A 19,130-nucleotide genomic window follows, 5' to 3' on the forward strand; every position below is an offset into this window, starting at 1 on the left:
CGAACTTGTAGTTCGCTGCTACGAAATCGGAAATCGTACACGTAAGCACTCCGAGCGATGTCAGCTTGTGCGAAAAGTAACAGCAGAGTCTGCCCCACAGTGAAGGCGAGTGGAAGGAAGAAACACGATGCGGACGCTGACGCCTGGAGCGTTTGTTGTTGCCCGAGGCTAAAGATGGCGCGGATGACGTGGCGGCCTCGAAACGCGGCTCCGACCCAGCTGTACACAGGCGCTTGTCAGTGCTGGGAGCTGCACACCCGGCAACGCACGCTATTCGCGCCGTCTCACCTCTGCAGGAAAACTTGCACAGCCTGTGGTATGTCAATCATCTCCAACCACAGCAGCTTGTCTGGTACCTACCAAGCAAAGTATTACTTTAGGTTGGGGACTGTTTCTTATTGTGGTCGTCATGTTGCGATGAGTGTTTTAATTATTTGCACCTTGTATTGTTGATACGTGACGTTGCGTTGGTAGATGTTTCTCAAGGGATTTACCATGTGAGAACCGAGTGCTGAATGCTAATACGCACCTGCACATTGACACGAAACACTGAATCGATTCACGAAAAATCCGCGTACTGCTTATTCCAGATGTCGCAGACCTGCCACTGAAGTTCTTTCCTCAGAAGAAACGGTACGTCCATCTTTTTCGGTGAAAATTCGTTATAGGTAAACTATCGAGCAAGACATGACAGTGATTCTTGAAATTTTCCCCGCGGACGAAGTATACCACTATTTTTTAGACGCGCACGTTAGACGTCATTATTTCCTGTTTTCCATATTTTGGCTCTCTGATGTCGTACCTCTTCAAACCTTCATCTTTCCAAACAAATATGTGATGTGATTCTTGGAGTTTTGGCAGTGCTCAAAATATCGGTACCGCAACCAATGCGGTCCCTAGAAATAATTAACTAAGAACTGCATTTGCCATCTCATAGTTCCTGGAATATCTCATAACAGCAGAAAGTGAGGTCTAATTTAGAATTTGAAAAGGGAGGTCTTACAGAATTCTTCTAGCTCTCGAAAGTAAACATTTCTTCCCGAATGTCTGTTGGTATGTTGCGCGTATTGAATGAAATCTTTAAACAATTTTCGTGGTCCTCACGTGGTGAACAAAGTATGAGGAAACAGAACTTCCGTTGGATAATGGGCGTACTACATAACCCTTAAGTGCACATCCTTTTATAATTGTAACAGTTGAAACACCAGTTTTTGAAATTGACAACTATTGTTTCTTTCTTGGGAGTTATTACAGACGAAATTTGTCTGCTGCGCCTATATTATTACAGGTTAACTTTCCTTTGATTGCCAGGCATGTTTTACATAAACTACTACTTTTTCCTGTTCGAGGATAGGAATTAGTTCACCTTGAATGCTGTAAAACAACGAATCAAATCCATAGAGCAAATGGTATACTGTTCTTCTTAAAAGATAAGTGAGATTATTTACAATCGTTCACACGACTGTAGAAGATATCACAGTACAACAGTCTTGCCATTTAATCTTTCAGTGTAATCCCGTGTAAAATGTTCTCGAATTTCTTCACCCACGTTACGTTGCACAATGGGCAAAACAAGGTTCCGATGTTCGTCGGTGTGTTTTTCTTCATATAAATCATACTTTTGTTTCCCCTTTCGTTTCAAGTAAATCTGAACCATTGACCATTTACTGACATAAAAATTGTTGGAGGACTATTGAGGTACGCAAACATAAGGAATACAACTACAATATAATTAAACTTATTTGGTGTGGGCTACATCATTTTTACGTTGGTTGGTTGGTTTGGTTGATTTTCGGGAGGGGACCAAACAGCGAGGTCATCGGTCATATCGGATTAGGGAAGAATGAGGAAGGAAGTCAGCTGTGCCCTTGTAAAGGAACCATCCCAGCATTCTCCTGAAGCGATTTAGGGAACTAACGGAAAACCTAAATCAGGATGGCCGGACGCGTGTTTGAATCGTCGTCCTCCAGAATGGGAGTCCAGTGTGCTAATCACTATGCCAACTCGCTCGGTACAGCAATTTTACAAAAATGGTTCAAATGGCTCTGAGCACTATGGGACTCAACTGCTGTGGTCATAAGTCCCCTAGAACTACTTAAACCTAACTAACCTAAGGACAGCACACAACACCCAGCCATCACGAGGCAGAGAAAATCCCTGACCCCGCCGGGAATCGAACCCGGGAACCCGGGCGTGGGAAGCGAGAACGCTACCGCACGACCACGAGATGCGGGCAGCAATTTTACATATGTAATATATGGAAGCATATTTTCTTAAAGTGGAATACAAGATATAACTTTGAAATAAAGCCTTTCCGTGACAAACATAAAATGGAAAGTCTCTTGGAATATACGTGAATGGAGTTCATATTGTTGACCCGTGAGGAAACGTAATAGAGAAGATATAAACTCTCAGACCATCAGCTTTAGCGACGGACATAGTGAAACAGATGCTAGTACCGACAAGGGGAGGCCGCCAATTGTGAAATTCAGATTCGATTCATACTGCGCATAATAAAAGCTCATGGCCAGAGGTGTAATGTGGCAAAGCACCAAGATGTACTTCTCAGCCGTTGTCGAGAAAATCTAGTTAAAAGAAACCGTTGCGTTGAAATACTCTCTACGATAAATAATTTTCTACAGCGTCGTGGCGCAGCGGTAAGCCCTCGGGTTCGTAATCCGAAGGTCGCCGGATCGAATCTCGCGCCATGCAATTTTTTTTTATTATTAGTTTTTTGTAATTCATATATATATATATATGAAGGCGGATCGCTCTCCAATTGTACCGCCTCCATTTATCCGTTTTTTTAACAGGGTGTACCAAAGCTCTCCCGTCCGCACTGATTTTCGACGATGTTATAAGTTGCGCTAGGGACCGCATCTACCTTCTTTCGAAGTCAGCAGGCAACTACGCTGTTATGCGGCGGCTCGTTTTGGCCCGTTCAACATCTGTCCTTCAAGTGTAACGAGCGAGTAACGGAGCTTATATTTCATACCTGCCGCAGCAAATTTGTGTTCGTGGGGTCTCTATTCTAATTCGAACGTTTGACTTACGCTATACGTATTCGTTTCGGAATACCGTTTCTGCGTCTTCCGTTAACTATACGTAGTTAACATTATGAAGACAATTAATAACATTTGTGAAATACAACTTTGTTTGCGGAAAACATAATGATGTTCGAGGTCGCCAGTTTTTCCACGACAAACGACTTTCAACAACTTATTATATGCATAATTGTTGCAACTGATTGCCGGGAATTATATATATATATATTTATTTATTTATTTATTTGAATTAAAACAAATACTAAAAAAAAGGTTGCATGACGCGAGATTCGATCCGGCGACCTTCGGACTACGAACCCGAGCGCTTACCGCTGCGCCATGAAGCAAATCATTAATCGTAGAGAGTATTTCACCGCAACGGTTTCTTTTTTAACTGTCGATTTTCTCGACAACGGCTGAGAAGTGCATCTTGGCGCTTTGCCACATTACACCTCTGGCCATGAGATTTTATTATGCGAGCCCGCATCTCGTGGTCGTGCGGTAGCGTTCTCGCTTCCCACGCCCGGGTTCCCGGGTTCGATTCCCGGCGGGGTCAGGGATTCTCTCTGCCTCGTGATGGCTGGGTGTTGTGTGCTGTCCTTAGGTTAGTTAGGTTTAAGTAGTTCTAAGTTCTAGGGGACTGATGACCATAGATGTTAAGTCCCATAGTGCTCAGAGCCATTTGAACCATTATGCGCAGTATGAATCGAATCTGAATTTCACAATTGGCGGCCTCCCCTTGTGAGCCAAAACACTGATCTAAAAAGTAAGTTTCTAGGCTGAGCGAAATCCATTTGTACGGCAGAAGTGCAGGTTTCTGACGTACCGTGGCACAATTTGGTGCTCTCACGTTTCATAGAAAAGTAACTGACACGCTGACAGTGACGTATATTTACAATTACAGGTTAACAAATTGAAAAATTCGAGTGGATGACTGCACATGTTATCTTGCCCATCGACACTGCTAACCCTATGTATCCTACATTTGCACGAAGATGTGCTGCAATATGTTGCTTAGTGATTGCATGTTGATTGCAGCATTGTCTTAACATACAGCCTGGCGCCTAAATATCAAAGAGTTCTTATATCTGGATCACTTCATATGAAGAAACGCGATCTATGAAGAAACGATTGCTTTACAGAAATTTAGAGAGTAACTAAGTTGTGTTCCTTTTGTGAGTTAAATACTAAGACTAGGCGCAGTAGCAGAATGTGACACTCTTGCTTAGATTAGTTTAATTATTCATTCCATAGACCCATAAAAGAGGGAAACCTCCTTGGTGTGGAACATGTCAGATAAACACATTACAAAAATGTAATTAGAAAAACTTGAGTTTCATTAATTTTAATGATCCTCAGTCCATAAACAGTAAAATTATGTACATGAATTAAATTTAAACTTCTAATATTTACAGGTTTAATACTTAAATCTGCTTTCATTAAATCCATCATTCAGACATTTGCTAGTTTCTTGGATATTACATCCAAGTATTGTCAAAAATTAAAGTAAATTATTCATTTCAGCGATCCTCAGTTAAGAATAGTCAGATTATATACAAGATTTAAAATTAAACTTCCACTATTTACAGGCTTAAGACATGTATCTGCTTTCCATACGTCCATCATTCACACAATAGGTAGTTACTTGGCTGTTACAACCAAGTATTGTCAAAAATTAAAGTACAATAAATTTTCATTAAACTGGTCTACTGCACTTCTTGAGTAACTCATGGATGGAATAGAAGGAGTTGGCCACCAAAAATTCTTTTATATTATTTTTAAATTGTGCCTTGTCTGAAACTAAACTCTTAATGGTTGCTGGTAACTTATTGAAAATATGCGTTGCTGAATACTGGACTCCTTACTGGGCAAGAGTAAGTGGTTTTAAATGTTTATGTATATTGTTCCTATTCCTAGTATTGATACTATATACTAATCAGTTAGTTGGAAAAAGAGATGTATTATTTACAACAAACTTCATTAAGGAATAAATATGTACTAATCAGTTAGTTGGAAAAAGAGATGTATTATTTACAACAAACTTCATTAAGGAATAAATATACTGAGAAGCTGTGGTTAACATACCCAGTTCTTTGAATAGGTTTCGACACGATGTTCTTGGATTTACACTTCTCATTACTCTTATTATATGCTTCTGTATTATAAAAATTTTTTCTCTGTTTGTGGAGTTACCCCAAAATATGATACCATATGACATAATGGAGTGAAAATAAGCAAAATATGCCAGTTTTTTATATTTATATCTCCTATGTCTGACATCATTTGCATTGCAAACAAAGACTTGTTTAGACGCTTCAGCATTTCGTTAGTATGCTGCTCCCAACTGAATTTGTTATCAAGCTGTAATCCCAAGAATTTTACGCTCTCCACTTCTCGTATTTCCATGTCATCATGTTTTATACACACACCAGAAGGAAATCTCTTGGAAGTTCTGAACTGCATATAGTGGGTCTTTTCAAAGTTTAGTGAAAGTGAACTGGCTATGAACCACTTATTAATGTCAGTAAAAATTTGATTAGCTGCCCTTTCTAAATTTATAGTTGATTTACTATTTACTGCAATGTTTGTATCATCTGCAAATAAGACAAACTTGGCATCTGGTAATGTAACAGACGACAGGTCATTAATATACACAAGAAACAGTAGTGGACCTAGTATGGAACCTTGGGGAACACCACATGTAATTTCTTCCCAGTCAAATGATGTCTGATTGCCTACTGCTGAAGTGTTTCGTAATGACACCCTTTGTTTCCTGTTAATAAGATATGACTGAAGCCACTTTGCAACACTACCAGTGACGCCATAATATTTTAATTTACTTAAAAGAATGCTGTGATTCGCACAGTCAAACACCTTTGACAGGTCACAGAATGTCAGTTGCCTCTAATTTGTTGTCCAATGAATTAAGGACATTTTAGCTGTTAGTTTAAATAGCTTTCTCAATATCAGAACCCTTAAGAAACCCAAACTGTGATTTTGACAGTATATTATTTTCACTAAGGTGCTTAAGTAGAAGCTTGAACATAACCTTTTCAAAGATTTTTGAAAAAGCTGTCAAAAGTGAGATCAATCGGTAATTTGACGGCATTTCTTTGTCACCTTCCATGTGGAGAGGTATAACTTGAGCATATTTAAGCCAGTCTGGGAATGTTCCTGTGACAAGTGACTGATTACACAAATAAGTTAAGATATGACTAAGCTCACATGAAGATTCTAGTCAACACGTTCTTTCCTCATCATCTCTTGTACCCTATAGCCTAAATGGCAACGTCTGCCCGATGAAACCACATGGAGGTACTGTAATGGCGCAAAGTGTCTGTATTTTTTCAAGGCCAAACTGGTCACCTCTGTTACTTCATAAACTGAGGCGACAAAAGTCATGGTATACCTCCTAACAGCGTGTCAGACCTGTTTTTACCCAGCGTAGTGCAGCAACTCAGCATGGCATGGACTGAACATGTCTTTGAAAGCCCTCGGCAGAAACGTTGAGAAATTCTGCATGTAGCGTTAATTCCCGTCGGCGGCCGCAATCACGTCGAAAACCGTTTCATATGAATCACCTGAGTACAAATGTCCGCTCCGCCCATGTACTACACTTTTATATCATACACTGCCGTGTTTTCTATATGTGTATATTGATATTCCTTGACTTCTGTCACCTCAGCGTGTATCGACATTTACACACATAGTCCCCAAGCCACTCTACAGAGCATGGCGTAGGTTAAACGAAACCGGTGTTAGACTACCCCTATCGCATTCTTTTCATGTCTGGAGTGAGAATAACTGACTTTATGCATGCGTACGCACCCGACTCGTTCTCCATATTGTTCTCAAAAAGTGGTTGAAATGGCTCTGAGCACTATGGGACTTAACATCTATGGTCATCAGTCCCCTAGAACTGAGAACTACTTAAACCTAACTAACCTAAGGACATCACACAACACCCAGCCATCACGAGGCAGAGAAAATCACTGACCCCGCCGGGAATCGAACCCGGGAACCCGGGCGTGGGAAGCGAGAACGCTACCGCACGACCACGAGATGCGGGCATATTGTTCTCAAGATCTCTACACGAGAAACAAGCACTGCAGAATTCTTGCAAAATTTATCTGCACAGTCTACCTCTAACACGAGATTTCTATATTAATCCTACAGGATATTCTGAGAACCGTTCTGTATTACATAGAGCCCTCGTTCCACGCAGTTATGGAAGTATCTTGAAGAGCTGTAGATGTATTGATGGTGTTTTATCAGATGGAAATATTAAACAGTGAGTATGCATATAAACATGTAGGCTACTGCGGCCAGCGTGAATTACGTTAAAACCCATCTATATACACTCCTGGAAATGGAAAAAAGAACACATTGACACCGGTGTGTCAGACCCACCATACTTGCTCCGGACACTGCGAGAGGGCTGTACAAGCAATGATCACACGCACGGCACAGCGGACACACCAGGAACCGCGGTGTTGGCCGTCGAATGGCGCTAGCTGCGCAGCATTTGTGCACTGCCGCAGTCAGTGTCAGCCAGTTTGCCGTGGCATACGGAGCTCCATCGCAGTCTTTAACACTGGTAGCATGCCGCGACAGCGTGGACGTGAACCGTATGTGCAGTTGACGGACTTTGAGCGAGGGCGTATAGTGGGCATGCGGGAGGCCGGGTGGACGTACCGCCGAATTGCTCAACACGTGGGGCGTGAGGTCTCCACAGTACATCGATGTTGTCGCCAGTGGTCGGCGGAAGGTGCACGTGCCCGTCGACCTGGGACCGGACCGCAGCGACGCACGGATGCACGCCAAGACCGTAGGATCCTACGCAGTGCCGTAGGGGACCGCACCGCCACTTCCCAGCAAATTAGGGACACTGTTGCTGCTGGGGTATCGGCGAGGACCATTCGCAACCGTCTCCATGAAGCTGGGCTACGGTCCCGCACACCGTTAGGCCGTCTTCCGCTCACGCCCCAACATCGTGCAGCCCGCCTCCAGTGGTGTCGCGACAGGCGTGAATGGAGGGGCGAATGGAGACGTGTCGTCTTCAGCGATGAGAGTCGCTTCTGCCTTGGTGCCAATGATGGTCGTACGCGTGTTTGGCGCAGTGCAGGTGAGCGCCACAATCAGGACTGCATACGACCGAGGCACACAGGGCCAACACCCGGCATCATGGTGTGGGGAGCGATCTCCTACACTGGCCGTACACCACTGGTGATCGTCGAGGGGACACTGAATAGTGCACGGTACATCCAAACCGTCATCGAACCCATCGTTCTACCATTCCTAGACCGGCAAGGGAACTTGCTGTTCCAACAGGACAATGCACGTCCGCATGTATCCCGTGCCACCCAACGTGCTCTAGAAGGTGTAAGTCAACTACCCTGGCCAGCACGATCTCCGGATCTGTCCCCCATTGAGCATGTTTGGGACTGGATGAAGCGTCGTCTCACGCGGTCTGCACGTCCAGCACGAACGCTGGTCCAACTGAGGCGCCAGGTGGAAATGGCATGGCAAGCCGTTCCACAGGACTACATCCAGCATCTCCATGGGAGAATAGCAGCCTGCATTGCTGCGAAAGGTGGATATACACTGTACTAGTGCCGACATTGTGCATGCTCTGTTGCCTGTGTCTATGTGCCTGTGGTTCTGTCAGTGTGATCATGTGATGTATCTGACCCCAGGAATGTGTCAATAAAGTTTCCCCTTCCTGGGACAATGAATTCACGGTGTTCTTATTTCAATTTCCAGGAGTGTATTTTGCTGCGTCATAATGTAAAATAATTTGAATACTAAAATAATGCACATCGGACACGTTACGCAATCTATCCCTGTTGAAAGCTATCACAAATATACCAAAGTTATGGTTATTTTAGTAATTTAAGTGTTTTGTTTCACAACGTAAAGGTAGGAGTTTGAGGAAACTAAGCGCACAAATTTAAACACAGCGTACTTAGCATCTGCTATTCTCCTATAATTTGTCAATGAGAACTGTCTTACCATCACTTCTTAGTTGTTCTATTGTGACAGGACAAGAAAGTTTACACGATGTCACTGCGTGCAAACAGTAAAATTAATTATCAAAGGTACTCTCAGTAAAGAAATACATCCCTCTGATTTCTATTTGTGTTTTCATTATTACGCTCAGAATAAAGATTTTGGGTGTTTCAAGTAGTGCCCGTGAGTAACAGCTTTTCAGTGCATTATACCATCACTGAAAAATGCGGCTTGTTCTTTGAAAGCTCCATTAACTTACAGGCAGTAATAGGAACTCGCCCAGAACTAAGACTGGATCTACATTCTTCCGGATAGTCTAGGGGAAGAACCTCTCCCTTCATCTGAACTTCTTAAAGATTCGTCTTCTTCGTGGAATGCGTTGACGGAAGGGCTTATGCCAGTGGATGCTAAATTAGGAAGTAATTTCCTCAAAATCCGTGGCTCAAAATTTACACTACTGGCCATTAAAATTACTACACCAAGAAGAAATGTAAATGATAAACGGGTATTCATTGGACAAATAAATTATACTAGAACTGAAATGTGATTTCATTTTCAAGCAATTTGGGTGCATAGATCCTGAGAAACCAGAACAACCACCTGTGGCCTTGATACGCCTGGGCCTTGAGTCAAACAGAGCTTGGAAGGCGTGTACAGGTACAGCTGTCCATGTAGCTTCAACACGATACCACAGTTCATCAAGAATAGTGACTGGCGTACTGTGACGAGCCAGTTGCTCGGCCACCATTGACCAGACGTTTTCAATTGGTGAGAGATCTGGAGAATGTGCTGGCCAGGGCAGCAGTCGAACATTTTCTGTATCCAGAAAGGCCCGTACAGGACCTGTAAAATGCGGTCGTGCATTATCCTGCTGAAATGAAGTGTTTCGCAGTGATCGATTGAAGGGTAGAGCCACCGGCGCCAACCTTGTGTGAATGCTCTGAAAAGATAATCATTTGCATATCACAGCATCTTCTTCCTGTTGGTTAAATTTCGCGTCTGTAGCACGTCATCTTCGTGGTGTAGCAATTTTAATGGCCAATAATGTAAATCAGTTAATCTCAAACAAAATTATAGTTCGCGTTAAATCAAACCACCGGACAAGATATCCAGTGGTTAATAAATACACTATGCAACGCTCTCCTCCTGTTTTTTTAACCATACTTTGGAGTGTCACGTAATAATTATTTCTGATCGTGTTGCCGTGCACCACGTCTCGTGTTAAATTTCTTACGAACAGTCATGTTCTTTGTACTATCTGAAATTATTTTGCTATCGAGGGTTTTCTAAACCTCACCCAAAATGTGAGAATCACGGATGCTACTGTTGCTTAATAACGGAAGCTCTACCGTAGTATCTAGTCCGTATAGAAGATCGTCGGCGACAGGCATAACCGTATCGTCTACGGTATTGACGGTTTTAACTCAGTAGACAATTTGGAGAGACATAGTGGGATCAGACCACCTCGTGGTCGAAATTAAACTAGGAATATTCGCTACATGAGACAATGAAGTAGTGATAAATGAGAAATGAAGAATATGATAAAAGCGATGTGAAAAATATGAGAATGGAATCAGTGCCGAATTTATAACCTAACAACATACTGCAACGAATACGACACTTATAATGTTTTAGTCGAACTAATAAACAACGCAGCTCTCGAAACCATCTTCACCAATAAAGAATCGAAGTAATCAAAGAAATATCCAATCACATGATGTGATGTAGAATGTACGAGCTATTTTGGTAGGAAAAAAGCGTTGCAAGAATATAGCCCAAACAAATCACTCGATTTCTTACAAAATAATAAAATTACGTGTTTTGAAGAAAACGATCATAGGTGGCTGAAGACCATTTTGAAGATACTATTAACGAAGAAATATGACATGGAAATGAGTCAAAGCTCTGCGGAGCAGTAAGCAAGAAAAAATAATTTTGAAAGCATGGGCGAGACACTCGCAGGCACATCCTTAGACAAAATAGCACACCTCTGTGTCGCCAGAATCTGAATGTTCTGACAGAAGTATCAAACAATTTCCCTTAATACGTACATCCAGTACAGTATGAGTGGAAAATACAGTGTGATTATAACTAAACTTTCAAAGCACTATAGAAATAACACCACTGGTAAGAATGACGTCAAATTGCAACGGGGTATTGTCGGAGAAGGGGGAAAACGTATGGCAGAAGAAAAATAGTTAGAAAATGTAGCAATAGATGGCGCTTTAAGCATCATAATTTAATAGTGGTTGACTACAAATGACAAATGAATCACACAACAATGCCTAAGTTGTATGTGTGATGATAAACTGCACTAGTCAATATGCAAGGGTGTACAGGTGTGATACTGTTAGTTACGTAAGACCATCGACCACGGCAAGGTCATATCACGTCGGATGGGAAAAATCGGTTTTTAATTGTCTTGAGGCCAAAAACCGCAGAAAAAGCATCACTCACATCGGTTTTTAATTGTCCTGAGGCCAAACACCGCATAAAAAGAAGCACTCACATCGGTTTTTAATTGTTCTGAGGCCAAAAATCGCATAAAAAGCACCAATAAAAATACATGAAAATGATCCCATTCGCACATCCAAGCTATTGGAGAACTGGTATGATGTGTTTACGCAAATCACTCATAGCGTTTATCAGTGATGGTACAGGTAACAGGACCGGAAGCACCTGTCTCTTCGAAAAAATATGGCCCTATGATAAATGATGCCGTAAACCCACACTACGCAGTAACCTTTTTAAGGTGAAGTGGTACTGGTTGATCTGTGTGCGGATTTTCCGTTGCAGATATTCGACAATTCTGTGCATTGACATATCCTGTCAAATGGAAGTAGGCTTTCTCAATCCACGAAATCTTTCACGGCCAATCATTGTCCACTTCCATGCGAGCAAGAAATTTTAAAGCAAAAGTCTCTCTTGCTGGCAGGTCAACAGGAAGCAACTCGTGCACGTGGGTAATTTTGAATGGATAGCAAAGAAGGATGTTTCGTAGGTTTTTACGCACCGTGCACACGGGTAAGTCCAATGTTCAGGCAATTCTCCGTGCACTATACGTTTGCACACCAACACTCGTCTCCTCCTGTATTACTGTGGCCACTCCTTCCACTGACGTCAAATCAATTCGCTTCCTCCCTCTACCACGTTCACGTTGCGCACTAAAAGAATCCGTTTTTCCGAATTTCCGAATCATTTTCTCCAGACCTAGGCACTAATCGGACCATCGCCTGGTTTCAAACCCTTCAGTGCCCGGAACTTTTGCAGAACGACGTGTGCACTCTCATCGTTCTTGTAATACAGCTTTACAAGCAGAGCACGATCCTGCATTGAGACAGTCATGACCGGTAATATTCTGTTGCAATTCCACGTCATTCTGACCAGTGGTGTTATTTCTACAGCCTTTTGAAAATTTTAACTGTAATTATAACACCATGTGTTTTTCGTGCAGTGATCAGGGAAGTTATAGCTACTGGCTGCTGGAAATTGGCAATATGGTGCTACAAATGTTTTCCTTAAGACTGGAACACAGGAATAATTGTACCATTCCGTAAACTATGAATGGGGCCTCCGTCTGACTCCGCCTGTACGTCCATAATACTTTCCTCGCACACTGCGAAACCTTACTAATGATTGATTTAAAAACGACTTAAGTGGTGAATCGAATCAAAAATGTATACTGCCAGACTACCAACACGACTTTCGAAAAATTATTTCTGTATAAAGTTTTGGCACAGCTTACTGTAGACACTTGAGAAGCATTTGCGGAAAGGTAGTATGAGATAATGTAACTACCTGACATTGTTTTCGCGTTGAAGGAGGCGATCTGTAATTACGTACGGAGTTGTAGTGTTCTTTAGAAAAACTTTTTGATATGCCAAGATCGCAAGGAAGGATACGTCAATTACTAGTTTCGGCCAGTCTTCACATCATCAGATCACACAGTAAAAAGTAGTGTCTACAATGACTATTGAAGCAAGGCGCTTTGTCACTGCCATGTTTACAATTATAAATTTAAAAATTGTAATCGTAATTCTTTAGCTTGGAATCGTAAATATAACTGTCATATTGTATCCTCAGTTGTAGAGTTTTTAATTGTAAACGTGATTATGACTAAGCATCTTGCTACAGTAGTCGATGTATTATGGGACTAGGTAAAACTAACAATCGACGTATACATCCTTGCGATCTTGGAAAATAAAAAAGTTTTCCTAAAGGTGGCTACAAAAATATTAAGACGACTGTTGGTAACTTTGGTAGGCTAAGAATTCTGTAGGCACTAAGAAACATCAGATAAAGCCATCTTCTTTCCTCAGTAAATGCCAGACTATATTTCTGGGAATGACAATGGACGGAACATATTTACCCTGGCATGATTAGGGACATCACATCCTCTCTTTCTATTTAACTAGGCACTCTATTATGTTCGATTTGACGCCACTTCGGCGACTTGCGCGTAGATGGGGATGAAACGATGATGATTAGGACAACACAATACCCAGTCCCTGAGTGGAGAAAATCTCCGACCCAGCTGGGAATTTAACCCGGGCACTTGGGATTCACATTCTGTCGCGCTGACCACTCATATATCGGGGGCGGACATATAGGATACTACAATTAGAAGTAACATTACAATACCAGTAAAAGGTGGATAGCAGCGGTAGTTATAGCAGAAAAAATAACATTTATACTAGTTCATGAATAACAGAGTGGCAGACCAAATACTCGCAAAATCACGTAGATCTAAACTGACACCCCTGAAGGGAATGGACGTCACAGAAGGGTTGGGAGAGGGAGCGAAAGATGAAAGTGCTGGAACGCAAATAATGAAGATAAGGGGAAAGAAGGAGGCAGGGACGATTGAGAAGTGAAAAAAGGAAAAAGGTTAACTTCGAGAAGATGAAGGTATTCATTTTACTTTTTAACAGAGAGAAAACTAGCTTTTTATGTTTCTTTCACCTTTTTATTATATGCACGAAAACACTTCATTGTGCATACAGTTCAGTATAACTTGATCCACCATAGGTGGACCACCACAGTAGAGCAGCAGTTTAAGAATGTTTTTGCTATGTGGATGGGCAGAACTAGGATTCAAGATAAGTGAGATCCTGTGTTAATATTATGATGTCACAGGTGCTTGATCTATAATATGGGGAATAGTGGAATTTCGGTAGAACGAGTTAATGCACAAGAAAACCAGGAAAGTAAAGTGGTATACCATGAATGGCTGGGAGACCCTGAAGGGCAGGTTCAGTCGCCTAGTTGGGAACATGTTCCCTGTCCTCTACGCCCGGTCGCACTTTTCTTTCGCCAAATATGAGAACCGTGTGCGTAAGTGTATCTACACTACTGGCCATTAAAATTGCTATACCACGAAGATGACGTGCTACAGATGCGAAATTTAACTGACAGGAAGAAGATGCTGTGATATGCAAATGATTAGCTTTTCAGAGCATTCACACAAGGTGGGCGCCGGTGGTGACACCTACAACTTGCTGACATGAGGAAAGTTACCAACAGATTTCTCATACACAAACAGCAAGTGGCCGGCGTTGCCTGGTGAAACGATGTTGTGAAGCCTCGTGTTCGGAGGAGAAATGCGTACCATCACGTTTCGGACTCTGATAAATGTCGGATTGTAGCCTATCGCGATTGCGGTTTATCGTATCGCGACATTGCTGCTCGCGTTGGTCGAGATCCAACGACTGTTAGCAGAATATGGAATCGGTGGCTTCAGGAGGGTAATACGGAACGCCGTGCTGGATCCCAACGGCCTCGTATCACTAGCAGTCGAGATGACACGCACCTTATCCGCATGGCTGTAACGGATCGTGCAGCCACGTCTCGATCCCTGAGTCAACAGATGGGGACATACGCAAGACTACAACGATCCGCACGAACAGTTCGACGACGTTTGCAGCAGCACTGACTATCAGCTCGGCGACCATGGCTGCGGTTACCCTTGACGCTGCATCACAGAGAGGAGCGCCTGCGATGGTGTACTCAATGACGAACCTGGGTGCACGAATGGCAGAACGTCATTTTTTTAGGATGAATCCGGGTTCTGTTTACAGCATTATGATGGTAGCATCCGTGTTTGGCGACATCGCGAGGAACGCACATTGGAAGCGCGTATTCGTCATCGCCATACTGACGTATCACCCGGAGTGATGGTATGGGGTGCCATTGGTTACACGTCTCGGTCACCTCTTGTTCGCACTGACGGCACTTTGAACAGTGGGCGTTGCATTTCAGATGTGTTACGACCCGTGGCTCTACCCTTCATTCGATCCCTGCGAAACCCTACATTTCAGCAGGGACATGCACGACCGCATGTTGCAGGTCCTGTATGGGCCTTTATGGATACAGAAAATGTTCGACTGCTGCCCTGGCCGGCACATTCTCCAGATTTCTCACCAATTGGAAACGTCTGGTCAATGGTGGCCGAGCAACTGGCTCATCACAATACGCCAGTCACTACTCTTGATGAACTGTGGTATCGTGTTGAAGCTGCATGGGCAGCTGCAGCTGTACACGCCATCCAAGCTCTGTTGGACTCAATGCCCAAGCGTATCAAGGCCGTTATTACGGTCAGAGGTGGTTGTTCTGGATACTGATTTCTCAGGATCTATGCACCCAAACTGCGTGAAAATGTAATCACATGTCAGTAGTACTATAATATATTTGACCAATGAATACCCGTTTTTCATTTACATTTGTTCTTGGTGTAGCAATTTTAATGGCCAGTAGTGTATGAAGTGAAGATGACCATGACGGTGTGTGTGTGTGTGTGTGTGTGTGTGTGTGTGTGTGTGTGTGTGTGTGTGTGTGGTGTGTAGCGTAGTGTCGTGTTTGTGTCGGAGATAATAAGGGAAGGAAGAGGGTGAAATTCGATGCCGGCACATACCCAGTTCCTTTCAAAAGGCACCAAGGGGGCATCTGCCTAAGCTTAACGTCCCCATCCGACGGACGGACGGCTATCTACGGTGTTGCATGCCCTCGCTTCATGAGGCACTGCGGAAAGATTTGGTATTTAATTCAGCACAGTGGCGCAAAGATCCGTTATCAGAGACTTTACGTCGTTACCCGCTCCTGCTCCTCTGCCTTGAAGGCGAAGGAAAAATTGTCAACAGCACGCGGCGCGCCAGAGGGGTGCCCACCCAATTACTGGCCACGCCCGAGGTGCTTAACTTCGGTGATCCAACAGGAAACGGTGTATCCACCTCGGCACAGCCGTTGACAGTGCATAGGTGTACGTTTCACTTCTTGTGAAAATTTATTTCGAAATTTTCAGAACGGCATAGAGGCGAACAGAAATTTTCCTGCACCTGGCGACAATGTTTCCTGTTCAGTGAGGGGTGCTCATCCAAAGTTGCATCCAAGTTCTTTACTGGTTTGTGATGTGATATTGGGACACCTCTGATTAATAGGGGGTAATTTTTAGCAGAGGTCAGAGGTAATTATTTTTCCTGGAATATTAAAATTACTTATATCATCATATGTAGTTTCAGTTCTAGGTTTTGCGCCCATCTTACCTTTGACGACATATTGTCGTTTCTGTGGAAGTGGTAGTAAGACATCTTCAGATTTTGCACTTACATTAAGTAGGAGATTTTCGGTATAGATATCTATAGGTATCTATGTACATTCACAGGAGACAGAATCAACAAGAAATCATTGACATACAAGGGGGACTATAATGCGTCCAGGACTGACCCTTACAGCACTCCTGAGTGAACATCCTTCGAGGACGACTTTTCGTTCTCACAGACAACACGGTGCTGTCTATTTTTGAAGTAGCTTTCGAACCACTTGAGCACACTATCTGAAAATTCTTTCTGTCGATTTTTTCTGGGCAGTATGTCAGAACTCACGGCATCAAGTGCTTTACTGTAGTATAGTAGTGCAAATATTGTAGCCTCACTGTTTTTGTGACACATTTTTAGTTATCTGTTACTTTAATCAGTGTAATATTCGTGGTATGGCTGCTATTTGTCATTGCGCATCTGTTATAAGGAGTAAACCCTTGTCTCAACGTGATGCGCTCGGTTACAGGTGTTTCTATTCTACAGAGTCTTTAACGTCTAGATTGTTACTGACTGTGGTTGCGCATTCTTCGGCAGAGGCAAAAATTAAGCTGTTTAGAAACTAGAAAAAATGCATATTCGTGATACTAGAACTTGCCTAAAAATAGTGTCTTCAACTCCATCGAATACAGTGCTGGCGAAGACTGCAGAAATTAATAGTGAAATTAATGTCAGACATATTTTTCTAAAAGTACACAGGGGGTGTGACACACCTGGTCATGAATCAGCTTATAGTTCCTCAGTAGCAACGATCATGGCGAAAAATCGGCTGTAAATATGGATGAGTACAGCACTACCTACATAAAATAATGTCAACAAACGTCAGACACCCTCATTGAATTAGTTATGGCCAGGCCGTGTCTTAATTACGTAGTTAAGTCACATTTACCAGATATGCACATACTGCATCTTCTCATTATACGATAATAGTCGCTGTGTAACCAATCTACAAAAATCTCAATCAGATGAAACGATGCGTGTGGCACTTTAATATGAAAGTTAATCAACAGTCATTTTTAAGTGTTCTTCTTGATTGTCCCTCTTCTTAATGACAACAACACATTACTGCACCATTACGTTATTGTTGATTTGATTGACACTGGATCCACGCTCGAAATCTCAGAATAGACTGACTCCCATATTCAAGTTAACCCACGTATATTATTAATAGCTCTAATTCACAGTCTGGCTTCATATTAAGCAAAACACATTATTGCCCAAGTACATTATGACTGTTTTGGCTGGCACGAGTTCCATATGCGACATCTCGGAACTGACTTCCAAAATGGTACAGGGCCAGTGCTTGTATAGCTTTTCAAAAATGGCTATTACAGTTTCACACTGTTAAATAGAATTAGAATTTTACATCCCAAATTAATTGAATACAGCAGGAAAATTGTTTTTGGCCTGAACTTTTTCTTACAATAATCGTTTCAAGTGAAGTAAGCCTTTTTGATGCCGAAACTGCAAAAATAGTGAAATAAACAGTACTATACACAAAAGTTTTAATTATTCGGAATCTAATTAAGTGCAGATCTTCCTATGAGGTTAAAGAAATTGGGTAGATGAATACTTTAAGGATTTGTATGTGCTATTTTCCTAACTTTATCAGTAATATAGTAATTACATGTTTACTTATCAACAATGTAACGGGAATAGAAAATAATTACTGTTACTTAACTGAACAGCCTTTGCAAAACTATTTACTTTAAATGGTTCAAATTAATTAGAAAATTATTGTGACTAACGTAATTTAGCAAATTGGGCCTGGTGTTATACCCAGAATTACAGAATGGTAGCTCTATATTATGGGACATCTCTCACTAACACTAGTGGTAATTAAGAAAGGAAAAAGGAAACAAAAAACAAAAGTAGTCATTCAAGAAGGCAAACAACGAAACAAAGTGTCAATAAGTCCCAGCTTTCTTTGTTATAGGCGGTTATAGTTGAACTTTCGCTACTTGAGAGCGGCCCCATGACAAACGACTCATTGTCGGGCAAAGCTTCGGGGAAACATTTGTAAGAAAATGCGGAGGAGAAATAACTAATGAACTATTGACAGAAACACAGTATAATTTCCACTTGAGAGGTTGACATTTGTTAATTGCGTACCATATTTAAGTTCCAGGTTACAAACGTTGCGCAGTGACGAGACGACCGTCTGTATCCAGCTTGGTTGCTCTTCTGCTACCCGAAACAACAGTGGACTATGAAATGGCCTCCTATCTTGACCCAACTCGTACACTACAGCTCAGATGACGCATTGCGTCCTGCACTCTGAGCCATGGTAACTGTAACTACTTCAACAATTTATGGCGCATTTGGCTGTCAATCTGTTCTAGTAGCAGTTCCCAAATCATCAGTTAATTCGAAGTGACTGTGCGGCTGATCCCGTCGGAGGTTCGAGTCCTCCCTCGGGCTTGGGTGTGTGTGTTTGTCCTTAGGATAATTTAGGTTAAGTAGTGTGTAAGCTTAGGGACGGATAAAC

The 19,130-nt window shown here is 42.3% G+C and overlaps 1 protein-coding gene across 1 annotated transcript in view; it reads left to right on the forward strand.

The window, feature by feature from the left end:
- The first annotated feature begins 228 nt into the window (after window positions 1-228).
- Window positions 229-19,130, forward strand: part of LOC126236832 (uncharacterized) — a 36,004-nt gene continuing 17,102 nt past the window's right edge. Inside the window, exon 1 of the mRNA XM_049946432.1 lies at window positions 229-316. The gene's annotated coding sequence lies outside the window, so the exon portion shown is untranslated. The remainder of the gene's footprint in view (window positions 317-19,130) is intronic.

Source organism: Schistocerca nitens, chromosome 2 (assembly GCF_023898315.1).
Source record: "Schistocerca nitens isolate TAMUIC-IGC-003100 chromosome 2, iqSchNite1.1, whole genome shotgun sequence".
In the NCBI taxonomy this organism is placed as follows: domain Eukaryota; kingdom Metazoa; phylum Arthropoda; class Insecta; order Orthoptera; family Acrididae; genus Schistocerca; species Schistocerca nitens.